Source organism: Hibiscus syriacus, unplaced genomic scaffold (genome assembly GCF_006381635.1).
Source record: "Hibiscus syriacus cultivar Baekdansim isolate YM2019G1 unplaced genomic scaffold, ASM638163v2 tig00110745_pilon, whole genome shotgun sequence".
Taxonomy (NCBI): Eukaryota; Viridiplantae; Streptophyta; class Magnoliopsida; order Malvales; family Malvaceae; genus Hibiscus; species Hibiscus syriacus.
In genome coordinates, this window is record NW_024062847.1 from 1,431,126 (window position 1) to 1,446,783 (window position 15,658).

At 35.3% G+C, this 15,658-nt stretch overlaps 1 pseudogene; it reads right to left on the reverse strand.

Annotated features, from left to right (window-relative positions):
* Window positions 1-10,173, reverse strand: part of LOC120139412 — a 30,443-nt pseudogene extending 20,270 nt beyond the window's left edge.
* Window positions 10,174-15,658: the final 5,485 nt, after the last annotated feature.

Consider the following 15,658-nt stretch of genomic DNA (forward strand, 5'->3'; position numbering starts at 1 on the left):
CTTCCGCTGATTAAGGAGCTTACCCCTAAGCTCCTTTAATCAAGAAGGGGGTTTTTAACGAGGCCTTCCATTCCTATCAAAAAAAAATTAGAGAAAAATAACTTAATTGATTTCAAGGCGTCAAAAAACCAATCTCTCTCTCTCTCTCTCTCTCTCTTGATGTGGTTTAATGGGGGAAAACAGTTGCAAATGAATAGAATTAGGACTGAACAAATGGGTAAGAAGATGGAACTTCAGAAAACATAGGGTTATAAAAACCTCTAGTTTCTATTTACTCGAGAAAATAATAAGAATAATTATGTTGGCTGTAAAGCCTACAGCTTATTTATATAGGTTGCCATTCTTGCAACTAAAGTTAGTAAGCTTTCTTGCGCATAAAGTTTTAATCCTAATCCTAGATTTGAACCCTAAAGATAACTAATTACACTGAAAATATTTAATAGTTCTAGCCTTATCTGTCTATCATGTCAATTAATTAATAAATATTATAAAATGAAACTGAAATAATAAAATATTATAAATAAATAAAGCTCCTACGCCATTCTCCCAGGCTTGGAAAACTCAACTTCGACGCAAAAACTACCACCACTTCAGCATAATTTTTTATCAGCCACTTTCAGCTCTCCAGCCACCCACGATTTAACCAACTGTTTTACCTAACTTTGTCACAAAAAATCTATTATATTGATTCCCCTTCTAAACCTAGCTTCTTTAACATTGAGCACGTCTTCCATAACCTCTGTTTTCACCGTCTCCTAAGAGATGCAAATGTTTAATAATCCTAGAAACTTAGGTTGAACAACATTTTCCAAGACCATGAAAACAATCACAGAAAAAAAACTCCAATCTCAACTTTCAGGCCAACTCGAATCCTTGACACCAGACTAATTGAAGTAGAGCAAGAAAGCTGAAAAACAGTCATAAGAGTTGAAGCACTGTTCCTCAATAGCAATATAGATGGATATTTCTCTATGGCACCTAAAAACCACACGTGTTGTCTCAGAGTGAAAATGAGCTTCAAACAAAAAGTCCTCATTCAAACCTCTTTCATGAATTTCATCCACTAGCAACTGACTTTCTTGAGAAAAAAAAAACCACACGGTTGTCTCAGAGTGAAAATGAGCTTCAAACAAAAAGTCCTCATTCAAACCTCTTTCATGAATTTCATCCACTAGCAACTGACTTTCTTGAGAAAAAAAAACTAGAACTCAATTCACATCAACAACTTTCATGTTGTTTGCAGGTAGTTATCTCTAAAAGACTGTATTATCTTCTCATTATTATTAGCCTTCAAGTATTCCTGCTTTTTCTTGAGTTCTAAATTGAATCCTCTCTCAAGAAAATCCATTTCAGTTGTAGAAACTGAATCAGCTCTTTTTATTCCACAAGCATCATTTGACATTGTGTCCTTTGAGATATCAAAAAGATTTCTGACTCACTTCCAATCCTCCCCTTCTTATGAGGCTTTAGCTGTCGTCACTCTATGAAAAACCATACTCTCCTTCAGTTTCCTCGGGATATTCATCATAGATTGGTTCTGACATATCACAATCTTTCTCGTCCACATGCATCTTGCCATGAAAAGCATCAACTTCATGCCACAGCCGAGCATAAATTGCATGCAGCAAATTCTCATTCGTACATTGTAGCACATCCAATTCTATTTCCTGACACTAATTTCCTCTTCCTCAACCACTAACCCATCCAATCTTGGCTCAAAAGCAAACCCAGGGATTTAATTAGGCTCTAAAATTACTGGGTTTTCTTCCAAATAAAGTTTTAAACCTAACCATAGATTTAAACCCTAAACCAATAACCCAAAAAATATTTAATAGTCCCAGCCTTAGTCATCTATCATATGTCCAATAATTAATAAATATTATAAGCTTAAACTTTGAGAATAAAATAAATGAAGCTCATGCATCATCTCTTATTCAAGCCCACAAAAGCAAGCATATTGATAGCAAATTTAACCTCCAAAGCTTAAGAAGATACTAGTTGTGATATAGATTCATACGTACCAAGCTAAAGCACTACAAATATCTTCCAACATTACAAATAAAATATCCTTCCACTATTTCAGCATTCCCACAAATGGAGGAAGTATTAATGGTACAATAGAATCTGCTTTTGAGCTTGTTATAACACAACCCCTCCCCCCCCCAAACAAACACACATTATTATCAACAACTTTAATGGTTAGGTAAAGGGTCATAAGGATCAAAGCAAGAGTAATGATACTGGTAACAAGGAGAACGTCTCACAGGTAAGCTTTGAGAAGCTCGAGTATCATTGCCAGCAGGCTGCACAGTGAAGCTTTCAGGTTCTTCAACAGGCTCATCAGCAGGATTTGGTACCTTCACGTCCTCAGAAGCAAATGCTAGAAAAGCTTTTCTAGCTTCTCTACGAGCATCTGCAATAAATATAAATATATGAATATTCAGCCAGAAACTTATCCCCTCAAATACAAATGCCTCTGTAGAAAACAGAGTAAGTCTGTTATTTTTATTCTTATATTTTTCAGTAGGACATATTACATCTTTATATACAAATTATGTCTCTAAATTAGGAAACTCTAACTTAGGAAAGATACTAATCCTAGGAAAGATACCAATTACAACCCTTAGAAATTAGCTTCACTATCAATGCCCTAGACAGTACAAAATACTCGATCTCCTTAATTAGATTACTAAAATACACAGGGGCAGAAGAAGGCGTCTGGATCCATTCCACAACTGTTTTGCAATCACTTTTCAGAATCAATCTCCCTTCAGTAGACCAAATCGAGGAAAAGAAAATTTCAGTTGCTTTCCTAATTGCTTTCAATTCTGCCAATGAAGAAGGGCTAGATCCAACACATTCTGAAAACAACGCTAGAGTGGAACAATTTGAATCTTTAAGAATACCCCTAATGCCACCAGACATCCTATCTTTTCTAACAGCACCATCTACATTGAACTTGTAGAAATCCGCAGGAGGAGGAAGCCATTTCTGTACAGCCCTACTCTGAACCTTTGAGCAATTAAGACCGTCTGCTAGAGAGGGATCAGCCATTAATGAGTCAACCGAGATCGAAACTTGATGAAATTTTGCTTGAAACCACTTAGCTAATCTAAATCTTACAATGAAGAAGAGAGAAGATCTGTTCAGAACCTGGTTCTCGAAAACAATTGAATTCCTATTTTTCCAAATAGATCACAGAACCACTCCCGGGAAAAATTTCCAGATCGTAGAATTTGCCATCAAATCAGGCCAAGAACTAATAAGGGATGGAATATCACAAGGCAAAGCTATACAGATATCCCAAAACCTGAAAAACTTATTCCAAATCTCATAAGCCACTGAGCAGAAAATAAATAGATGTTGGGTAGACTCTTCATACTGTTTACAAAGCGGATAAAGATCACCATCAGATAAGGGCACCCCCTTTTCTTCAACTCTGAATTTACTGCCAGTTTTTGGTGAGTTACTTGCCAAAGAAAAGTTTCAACTCTAGGAGGAACCAACCCCAACCATTCACGATATTTCAAAATAAAGTTCTCAACATGATCCTTAGCTAGAGTATTTCTGCAAGATTTCACCGAAAACAACCCATTCCCCTTCCCAGACCAAGATAGAAAATCATCCATTGCCTCGAACAACTGTATGTTGTTCAATTTAATCATTAATTCCAACCATTGTTCCAATTCCCAATCACACAAATCTCTTCTAGTTCGAATATTTCAAGACCAACCATTAGAATGATAACTTCCAAAATCAACCACCTTACCCGATTTATTTAAAGACAATGCAAAAATTCTAGGAAATTGATTTTTCAAAGGGGTATTGTCTACCCAAACATCATTCCAAAAGAATATTGACTTACCATTCCCCACTTGGAGCCTTAAATGAGATCTCAAACTCTCTCCAGCCGAATCATTCTTTAAGAAGCTGCTGACTATTCCTTTCCATATCTAGGAGTCTTGGGAAGAATACACCCTACTAACTAACATAGACAGATTGTCTACATTGTGCTTGCTGCAAATCAAATTTTTCCACAAGGAGTCTTTCTCATTTGCAAACTTCCATATCCATTTCCTCAACAAAGCACGATTAGTTAGATTCAAATCCAAAACCCCCAATCATTCATATTCAATCGGACTACAAACCGTTTTCCAATTCACCCAATGTATTTGATTTTTCTCTGACCCATCACCCCACAAGAATCTAGCCATCAACGAATTCAGCTTTTGACTAACTTTGCTTTGCAGTTTAAAAACAGATAGGAAACAAATCGGGAGAGAAGACAATACCAACTTTAGTAGCACCAATCTGCTAGCCAAGGATAGTGAATTAGCTTTCCAATCTGCCATTTTTTTGTTGAACCTTTGGATAACCAGATCCCACAGAATATCTGAGTTATTCTTTGCTCCAAATGGTAACCCTAAATATTCCGTAGGGAAAGAACCCACAGAACACCCAATGGATGTGCCCAATCTTTCAAAACGTCTTCTTCCATATTGATCCATACAGATGACTTTTCAATAGGTTTAAATTAAGCCCAGCCATCAAGCTGAAAATTCTCAAGACTTTTTACATTTCTAATTTGTCTGAGGGAAGCGCGGCAAAAGATGATTAGATCGTCTGCGAACTGAAGATGTGATAATTGGCAAGGATTTTCTGACACACCAATAGGGAAACCATAGAAAAGGCCCAAATCCACAGCTTTAATCAACATCAAATGAAGTAACTCACCAACTAAATTGAACAACAATAGTGATAGACTACATCCTTGTCTTAACCCTTTAGACATCGGGATCTCCTTTGTGGGGTACCATTCAGAATGACAGAAATAGACGCGGAAGATAAACAATACGAGATCCACGAACACCATCTCTCGCCAAATCCTATCTCCCTCATGATTCTTAACAGGATTGGCCATTCAACTGTGTCGTAGGCTCTACGGAAGTCGGCTTTGAAAACAACCCCTTTAGCCCTTTCTTCCTCCAATAATCAATACCTATATTAGCAATAAAGGTACAATCTAACAACTGTCTTCCAGGGATGAAAGCAAACTGAGAAGAACTTACAATATCATTAACGCAAGAAATGAGTCTCTTTGACAATACTTCAGAGAGAATTTTGTAAAGACTTCCAACGAGACTGATCGGTCTATAATCCTCCAAACACTCAGGGTTTAACTTCTTCGGAATTAAGGTAATGAAGGAATGATTGACTCTGTGATCCCATTTCTTATGCTGATAGAAATCATTAAAGAATTTCATCACCGACTCATTTAGACTAGGCCAGCACTTCTTGAAAAACCCATAGTGAGCCCATCCGGACCAGGCGCCTTATTGCTATCCGAACACGAGATTGTCTCCCATACTTCTTGTTCCAAAAAGAGCACCTCAAGACGATCCCTTTGTTCATGTGATAACTTTGAAAAATCAAGATTCAAATCCTCCACTTTTGACGTTGCTTTACTATTGTAAGCCTCCATGAAAAAATCTGATACATGATTCTTTATTTGATATGGGTCCGAAGTTTGCTTACCATCAATTTTCAAGGAAGAGATGGAATTGAGTTTTTTTCTGCTCGAAGCACAAAGGTGAAAGAACCTCGTATTCTTATCACCGTCCTTAATCCACTTCGTTCTTGACTTCTGGAACCATATGCGCTCGTTAATCTTGTGCATACTCTAAAGTTCCTTCCTGAACTGCGTCATTTGACTCCATTCTTGAGGGGATAGGCTACCATTCTTGAAGTAGTAGATTTTTGTTTAATGTAACAGAACCACTCCCTTTGACTGTAGTGAGAGAGCCATCTGCTATTTTGATAGAAGCTGGTAAGCTGCTTTCACTATATTCATCCAAGAGATCAATATTTCCTGTCATATGATCTGATGCACCCGAGTCTATTATCCATTGTACAGAGAAAGAAGTATAAGCCGCATTTGTAGGCTGGGTTGTCATACTGCTCAAAATCTATTGTAGCTCCTCTATCTGTTTCTTGCTAAAACTGCTTAAGGATCTTGAGAGGCAAATGGGCCTCCTTTTGAAACCTGGACCGTGTGGGCTGCCAATCGGCTGATTTTCCGTGCAGCTTCCAACATTGATCTATCATATGGCCTGGTTTCTTACAATGTTCACACCAGGAATCTGAAATCTGAAAATTAGATTGAGAGGGGCTGGTCTGGGAAGTGATTTCGGATGCTGAGGGATTCGAATTAGCCATGGAGAGAAAAAAATAGAGTTAAACAGAAATTGATTTAGAGAGAATCGGAAATTGGATTGATCGCTCTAACTTGATACCATATAGAAAATAGAGTAAGTCTCTGTCATTTTTATTCTTATATTTTTCAGTAGGACATATTACATCTTTATATACAAATTATGTCTCTAAACTAGGAAACTCTATGTTAGGAAAGATACTAATCCTATGAGATGTAATCCCTTGAAATAAGGGATTGAAACAAAAAGAATAATTAGAAAAGCTCTTAAGGAATGGAACAACTCATTTCTATAATTCCTACAACCTTCCACTTACATAACCTGCAGCCTCACACAGAGAAAAGCATAACAACATCCATCTTGGCTATATAACATAATGGAATCGACAAGTACATGACGAGGTTTCCATCAATAAATAGGTCAGAGTCGATATAGTTACTTTTTAAGAGGTGTGAAGATAGAGGACAACAACTTAAGATTGAAAAATAGTAAAGAACAAGCGTTGAAGAAACTAATAATTCATCATATTATCATAGAAAATGTAGGTCTAAATACATACATTCAAATTGTATGTTTAACCTATGTTGCTCGGACCCAAGTACGTGTTTCGAACTCAAGTATGCATCTAGATGTCTAACTCGTCAATTGAATTAAACTCAAGTCACAGGAATATGCACAAAAGGAATCGAGAGGACACAGGTACAAGGACTCTTTTATATGTACTTAAATATTAAATACATCTAAAATACATGAATATTTTATATATAAAACTACTTCTATATTTTGGAGTGTATTTAATTAACAATGCTTTTTTCATACTTTATATACTACTTTCCATTTAGAAAACCAAGACTTTATCCTAATCTCTTCTCGCCGAGTCACCGAGAGTCCAACAAATCCAACCCATATCCTGTACCCTTATCTTATCCTTTTTGTGTTGTGTCGACAACTAGATATGGGTTTGGTTCTCATTTTGTTGAGTCCAAGCAGCAGATGGTTTAAAATAAAGCTTCTCAAATAAATTCTGCCAAAAGAGCTAGAAATCGGATAAAGTGAATAAAACCGATGTGACCATAGACCAAATTACCATATAATGAACTACCACGCGAGTCGTTGATTGTGCGGCCATGTCGCCATCCCATCTTCAGTAGCAATTTTACACCTAATCAGAAAATAAGATGAGGCTCTAAGTTGTTGATTTCTCGGATAAACTACTTTGTAGCTAAGCATTTATAAATTAATAAATCACAGCAAACCTATAGACTCAGAAGCTGGAAGGACAAGTTCATCGGGAACAGGACCAGGAATTGCAGATGGCCTATAGGAAACACAAAGAAATAAGAAGCTAGTATATAATTGAAAATATTTCTGGAAGTACAAAGTAGATGCAAAGCAAACAATTTGCAGATGCATGAGTGCACATGCCATGAGATGCAAATTTATGAGCTTACATGTCCATGGTGAAGAAGAATAACATATGATTAAGGTGGTCGTGAGGATGTTGAACAATGATAATAATGATTATGGTAATGAAAAAAGATGTCATCAAGAGACCAATATCAAAGAACATGATTGTGGTATAAGACATTGGCTGCCTTAAGTCAGGAATAATAGTAACCATATGCAATGTTTTCATATCCAACCAAATGAGTTCAAAAGTCTTCTTCGGCAAAATGAGCAGAAAGGAACAAGAAGAGATGTTGGGTTGGACTCAATAAATGAAAAATTAACTCTTTTATTTGAAGCCAAAGAAAAAGTCGTGATTGTGGAAAAAACAAACAGTACTTTAAGAGCATATTCAAACATTTGACATACTTTTGTTTTTGCTCCTTATCAGCTTGTTTGCGAGCATACTCAGCAGCTGTAAATCCAAATGTATCAAACTGTGAAGATGTGCCCAAAGCACCTTCCAATTCCTAAAATACAAAAGCATGAACTATCGTAAACCATCGAAATCATCATTATCATCATCATCATCATAATAATAATAGTTCTAACAGGTAGAGGAAAAATGAAAACATCTTATAAAACCCTTATCATCTTTATAAATGTAGATGAGAGGATGATATAATTAATAAACTGATTCTTGTTCAAACACCAACAATGTCTTAAAAGACAAAAAATACTGAGGCACATATAACAATAATCAGTGAACACATTGAGTAGGCAGTAAAATTACTTTCAAAGACTTGTATATGGAAAAACTATGTTATGATTCTAATCGAACTGTTTTATCATGAAGCATCAAAAAGTATCATGTAAATATCTCTATTAGAAACTTTGGGCTAATGAATGCACATAATGGATGTTTTAAAACATATCTGAACTGGAAAGATGCTTTAGCATTTAACCATCCCTTCTTTTGATACATATGTAAGGTTTAAGTAGTAATTTAGTATATAGCAGGGAAAATTGATAACCATGAAACCATGCCAGAGATATAAAAATACATAAGGAGAAAAAACTTTTAAGCAAGATATACTAGAAGTAGGTGCATTATACAGCCAAATATGCATTAAATCTCAGGCATATATGAATTATAAAGAAATCGTGCAACTCCAGCAATGCAAATATATGTATATGCATATTAATTCTTCACAGTGAAATAACAAATTATCCTAAATAAAAGTTCAAGCATAAGTATTGCTGAAAATTAATAGGACAGGCATGTTTCCATAGCTAAACTTAAAAATCATGAAGGTCTAAAACTTTATTGGATGCCACGCGAAAGTGTTTGGAATTTCAGATTTAGCAAAGGCACCAAGAATTTTCAAAAATGCTTTAAACTAGATTGTAAATTATTAAGGAAATAACCAACCATAACCAAATGTAATTTTGTAATAGAGCATGTCAAAAACCTAACAGACACGGGAACACCCCTATCTGCCGTTCAAGAAAATCATAAAAAGTGGGAAAATTAAACAGAACATACAGCTTTCTCATCTTCATCTAAAAAGTTCAAAATGCTCTGCTGTTTGACTTCAGCTCTATTCTTCCGGGATGATGTAAATGATTGTGGGGCCCAACCTGCAAATAAGTTCAAAAACCCATTGGGCACGCTAGATGATTTCATTGCAAGTGAATGGTAGAAATCTAGATAAAATGAATACAGAGATATACCCTCTTTCGTGCCCACTGTATTGAAGTAACCAGCAGAAAATCCACCTGTAAATGCACCATGAAATCTTCTACGTCCTTCTTCATCTCTAACCTGGAAAATTATAATTCAAAAATGATAGAAGGAAAGACTTTTGACCATGTATAACTAATAAACACTTACATAATTACATAATACCTTATCTATATTATTATATAATGGAAGTCAAAGAATTATAGAATTATGGATAACACCACAAGACAAACACAATAATGTTCTCTTCGTTTTAAATCAATTCCAAGATAGTTTGTTTAGAATCAACTGAAAGGAATGTGAAATCCATAAAAGGCTTCCAGTCTGTTAAGGAACTAATTTAGCTTAAAATACTATCTAAAAGGGAACAATTCGCTTTGATAATGACAAGGATCCAATTTATACAAAGAAACCTAAAAAAAACTAGTAGCAATAGATAAGCCAAGTTCCATCGGCTTTCAGCCCTGATTTCTTTTATTTTATTTACCCCAAAAGTTTCACGGAACCAAACAGTTTCTGAAAGCCACAACTTCTGCCTTAAGGGCCAAAAAAGGAGAATTCAACCTGTGATAGGTTCTAATTCAAATTTCTCACTTATAATCTCAGCAAGAAAATTTCATCCAAAAAAAAAAGCAAAAGGAGGATGAAAATTTATACCTCTTGCTCCCAGGGAGGAAGGGCGCGGAGGTTACCAGAGGCTTCAGCGGCGGCTTTTTTCCGACGGTTGGTGATCTCTTCCTCCCGCTGAATGGGTGTACCAACGAATACGAAATCCTCCTCGTCTGAATCCATAGTTTTCTTTTCCTAATCGATTGATGTGTCTTAATGAGAGTGAACAAAAATTTATGGTGAAATGCCGGTTGACTGATTAAAAAGGGGTTTATTTTGAGGTATTGTTGAGCTCTTGAAAGCGCTGATTGCAGTGGGGTCCGACCCAATTCAGACTTATGAAAGGCCAGGCCCTGGCACCATGACCCAATTCAGAGACCTTAGATGGTCATGGAACCAGACAACCACCGACAATGGCTAATAGTGGAATGTTTCCATGGCAATATGTCAATACCAAAATCAAATTCAATCACCAGAGATTAAAATATAATTTGCTGATATAAGGTTAAAAACGATATAAATTGTTTATAATTAAAAAATTTATTAAAAATTTTATTTTTAAGCTGAACATAATAATATCTTAGATTGAAATTTAAAATATTATTTTCTTCGTAACATTTCTGATTGTAATCGAAATTATTACAAATTGTATAATTTTTTCGATTGTTTTTTTGGTTGATTTAATAATCAGATTATTTGTTTAAGTTTTAAAAGTTATTTAATATAAAAATATAAAAATATCTCATTTCAATTTCGGATTGAAATTGATATTACTAGAAATATTAAGTTTATTATTTTTTTAATAAAAGTCACTAGTTTTATTAAAAGAAAAATACTTAGAATTACAATGAATGTTTACGACTATAATCGTAAACTAACACATAATTAGAATATTTTTCTATAATCATTAACACAAGAAATTAGCCACTTTAGATTATACATGACCATATAAGGAAAAGGTTAAAAACCCAACTAATGTAACACCTAAAAAATCGGGTTAGTAGTTTCGGGTATTAACCTTGGGCTTAGAGTGCTTAAATATGTCTAATTTAAACATTTAGACCAAAGAGGAAGAGGATTGTGCTTGAGGGAAAGCCCATAAGGTGTTAAAAAGGATATTTTTGAATGAGGGTCAAAATGAGAAGGACCAAGGGAGCAATTTACCCATAGTTTAAAACAAAAGTTGGTCCCCCTTAATTGTCCATATGTCACATGTTGGGAAGGGGCTTCCCTTGTCTTATTCTCCATCATCTTTTCTTCATTCTCCATCATCTTTTCTTCATTCTTTTCTTTCTTTTCAAATCTCCTGAAGGTGAAAGCTTTATTGTTCTACAAAATAGTTCAGATTTGTGAAGGTAAGAAAGGTAATCTCCTCCCTTAAACTTCAATTCTAGCCCAAAATCTTGAGTTTTGGCCATGGTGACCAAAATAGGGGTTTTTGAGATATTTTGATTTTATGGCTTGTGTGTGTCTCTAAGTTGTTCATAAGTGTTTAGAAACATGTTTCTACTCACTTAGAGTATTAAAACAAGATTATAATCACCTCATTTTCTTATGGTTAGTGAAAGAGTTAGGAGAGAGCTCAAAGGCCAAGAGCAAAGAAAAGTTAGTTCTTGTGTAACACCGTAATTCAGTCCGACCCGAAGATCCATGGATTATGATGCCACACGGATCCACCGAAAAAGTCAACCCAAACATTTCTTTTCCAAAATATTTATAAACGTCTAAATTCATTCATCACAATAGCAGCAGAATTTAAATAGAAGTTTATAAAATGTGGAAGTCTCTCGAATACATACATATATGACCGTAGTGTTTAAATCAAATAGAAATAGAGTTATGACCTGAAAAATATAAGGTCCATATAGAATGCATGCCCTCTACAAATACTCGAGACATACTTTGCAAATCGTCTGGTCTGGAATGTACTAATGTGATAGGCTCCTTAACGATCCCCTACTAACCTGCGCATGGAAACATATTTCATACGATGAGCTCACAAGATTAGTTCCACAAAAATAACTATGCAATACTACATGCATTCATGACATGAACATGCCGACGTGCATAGCCATAAACATGCAAAAGTATATAACAAACATGAGATAGGCTAAGCGGTGTAGTCGGAGGAATTTACGTGCATCTCAGACAACACACTAGCATTATCTAGAATGTGATAGCTTCGGGGTAAGAATCGAAATTTAAGTGCATCAGAACTTATAACCCTTAGTCTATCTCAGATACTCGAGATGTCGGGGTGAGGAGCAAAATTTACGTACATCGAAAGTTGAGCATAAAGTATAATTTCAAAATTTACGTGCATCAGAATTCATACCACACTACAACAAAACTGGCTTTTTGCGGCGTTTTTTACATATAGCGACGTTTTAAGCGCCGTAAAAAACACCTGCAGCGTTATGACAAACGCCGCAGAAAGCGCCACTGAAAATAGAGTCGCTAAAGTTCGCGGCGTTTGTTAACAAAAAATGCCACAATAGGTAACGATATATAGTGGTGTTTGTTCAACAAACGCCGCAATAGGTGTTGATATTTAGTGACGTTTGTAAGACAAACGCCGTAATAGGTTTAGATGTTTAGCAGTTTTTTTCTACAAATGCCGTAATAAGGGTTGAGATTTAGCGGCGTTTTGAGATTTAGCGGCGTTTTTATCACAAACGACAAACGCCGCAATAAGCGTTGAGATTTAGCGACATTTTTCTCACAACGCCGCAATAAGTGTTGAGATTTCGCGACGTTTTTCTGATACAACGTCGCTAAAGGTCTGGTATATAACGGCATTTTTAGGATACAAACGCCACTAAATGTATGGTATATTGTGGCATTTTTTGTTACAAACACCGCTAAATAACACAAAATTTAACCAATTTAAAAATGATCTTCGATTACCCCAAATCTGTTTTTTCAACCTATTCCATTATCCAACAAACATGACATCAAAAACATCAAACTCTATATATTAATAACAAGCAACATCAAATCCGATATAATAAATAAAAGTTTTCATTAACGTAATATAAGTTCAGTTAAACACGGTTCAGTAACATTAACAGAATGTTGATAACATAAATGAGACTATGATGGTGGATTCTGAGGTTGCGTTTTATGTATCATCTGCATCATATCATTGAGTCATTTTTCAAATTCTTCATATCTCTGCTGATATGCTACTTCTCTCTGTGATGCCGCTGCATCTCTCTGTGTTACCGCTGCTTCTCTCTCTGCTTCCGTTGCTGCTCTGGCTGCTTCCGCTGCTACTCTCTTTGATTCCCTTGCTTCATTTTCGCTTTCATGTTAGCTATTTGTTGATCCATCTCAGCCAACTTTTGTTTTAAACGACTAAAATTGGGAAGATTGAGATTGTAATGACATGTACTGTGATGAACTGGATCCAAAATATTTTGGTGGGAGTAATGAATGATCCTTGACAGCGCACCCGACCATATCTTTCAGGACCCAAAACGTCATTAATAGCTTGGTTTTCAATGTCATCATCATTAACAAGACCTTGACTCGAAGCAGTAGCATGATACTCCGCCCTTTTCTCCCTCAATTTTTCCTATTAATAAAGTGAATAATTAATTAAAATATAAAATGTCATGGTACAGATATAAATAAATTCAGGTAAATTTAAAACATCTACCCAATAAACATACCATAATTTCTGCAGCTTTAGCAGTCATAGGAGTGCCATCCTTCTTCGTATATGTCATGTCGAAGAGTTGGATTCGACCAACTTTAGAACCAGATGTATTTTCCTACAATGTACCATAATATAATTACTATGAGTTAGTATGTACAATTAATATAAAAAACTATGTCAATAATCTATAATACATCCTCATTAGCTATACAAGCAAACTCTTCGATCCAACCGTGTGCGTAAACTTTTGTTGTTGCCTGCTAGCAACACCAACATGCTCTCGGTCATACAATGTCAAACAACCAATTTTAATGATGATTTATAATTCGTTAAAATTATTTTTGAAAAATACATCATACCTGTCCTTTTTGTAAACTCCAAAATCTAACTGCATCTTCCCATTGGTACCTGAGCATTCCAGGTGGGACTGTTTGTAGCTTCTCTTCAAGGCTGAGATCATTCTTGAAGTATTTCTTCTTTAAGGAGCTCTTGTGATCTCTCCATCTCTTCCCTAACGCTTGCTTCACATAATCGTCAGATACCTCTAAAGAAAATTTCTCCTATACAACAAATAAGTGGGCAACGTAAGTATAAATTAGTATTGAATTGTTATAGAGTATCTATTATAATGACATTATTACCTTAACAAAATCTAACGCCTGATTTTTGTTACTATTAGGCATTTCACGCCATGACTCATAATTGATCGATAAAGATTCGTATTACGTCCAACTATGCCTAAGCAACCAGATAGAAGATGTGTTTCTGGGCCAATAGGTTGACCAACATCATTTCTTGAAACTTTGACACGGTGCCCAGGAGGAAGTTGGTATAATTCCTTCAACGTTGTATGTCCTCTACTCTTTCGCATTCTAGCATTTTCAACTATAAAAGAAATTATTAAATGTAAGTTTTGAAATTGAACAAACTAATAAATAAAGTTTCGAAGCTTGCCTTGAATTTCTACATCTTCTTCAACAGTTTCAGGAACTTCAGATGACTCAGCTGCATTTGATTCCTCATTATTTCTTTGTTCATGGTTTTCAGAACCTTGAACAATCCGCAAATCACTTATTTTCTCCTCAGCATGATATCTGTAATAAACAAACATTTGTAATAAGAAAATGAATTAATTAACGAATATATTGACAGACAATATGTTAAAAGTTATAACATTATAAATAAATAAATGAAGATATAAAATCGTACAACATTCTTATGTAATGTTTGTTGTCATAAATATCTTCATCAATGTCCTCCTGAACCCATTGAAATTGTGTTGTATTAGTGATAGTTTCATCTAAGTTTTGTGGTAGTAGAGGTAAACAGTCTGATCTTGTTTCAATGTCATCTCTACTTCCATCCCCGATGTCTATCAAGTCTCTGGGAGTATTACAGAGAACAACATACCAACCGTCATCAATTGGATCGTGACAGTAAAATACTTGTTTCACTTGAAAAGAAAATACATATGGTTCATCCATCAATCATTGACCAGTGTGAATTAATCGAGAGAAATTCACCATTATAAACCCGGATTTATCTCTTTTTATGCATCTGTTGACATCAACCAAGTCACACCGAAACAATACGACCTTTCGTTTTCCATAATAATCCAACTCAATAATGTCCGTAAGATTTCCATAATAATCGACCTCTCCCTCCTGCGGATTATTGTCCCTGACACTAGCATAACTTGTAGTTGACGAAGTGACTACGACTCCACAATTTTGTGTCCTCCTTAATCTTTCACGAGATTTCGTGTGGAACCTGAACCCATTAATGAGGAAGGCATTATATCTTTTAACTATTCTATTCAGACCTTGAGAAAGCCATTTAACATCTTCACTAACTTCTCTCCAACTCCAAACCTATTACACATGAATGGTGGATTAATTTGCATTGATTTCGATATAAAAATCAAGACATATATTATTTATAAGTATGTGGAATGATTTAGTTGCTTACCATCTGGCCTAAACATTCGTGAAAAGATTATGTGAATAACTTATGTATCTCTCGCTGATCTAATCTTTGGGAGCGTGC